We start from the raw sequence: 241 nt of genomic DNA, 5'->3' as shown, positions 1-241 counted from the left end.
TTTTTACAGACTTTTTAGAAAAAAAAAAAAAAAAAGAAACACCAAACCACTTTCTACAGCTGGTAAGACACAACCTACAGCTTTGCATGAGGCAATATGGCCAATCCACATGCAATCCAGTGCAACGTGGATGCTTCACCTGCCCTTTTCTTCCTAGTACAGCTCTGTACACCAGTGACAGGATTCCCAGCGCTCCAGGCAAACCAGCCCCCCTCCCCCCCCCCGCCCAACACACCCTGTC

This window comes from Aptenodytes forsteri, unplaced genomic scaffold, assembly GCF_000699145.1.
Source record: "Aptenodytes forsteri isolate BGI_AS27 unplaced genomic scaffold, ASM69914v1 Scaffold354, whole genome shotgun sequence".
Taxonomy (NCBI): Eukaryota; Metazoa; Chordata; class Aves; order Sphenisciformes; family Spheniscidae; genus Aptenodytes; species Aptenodytes forsteri.
This window is presented reverse-complemented; position numbering follows the sequence as displayed.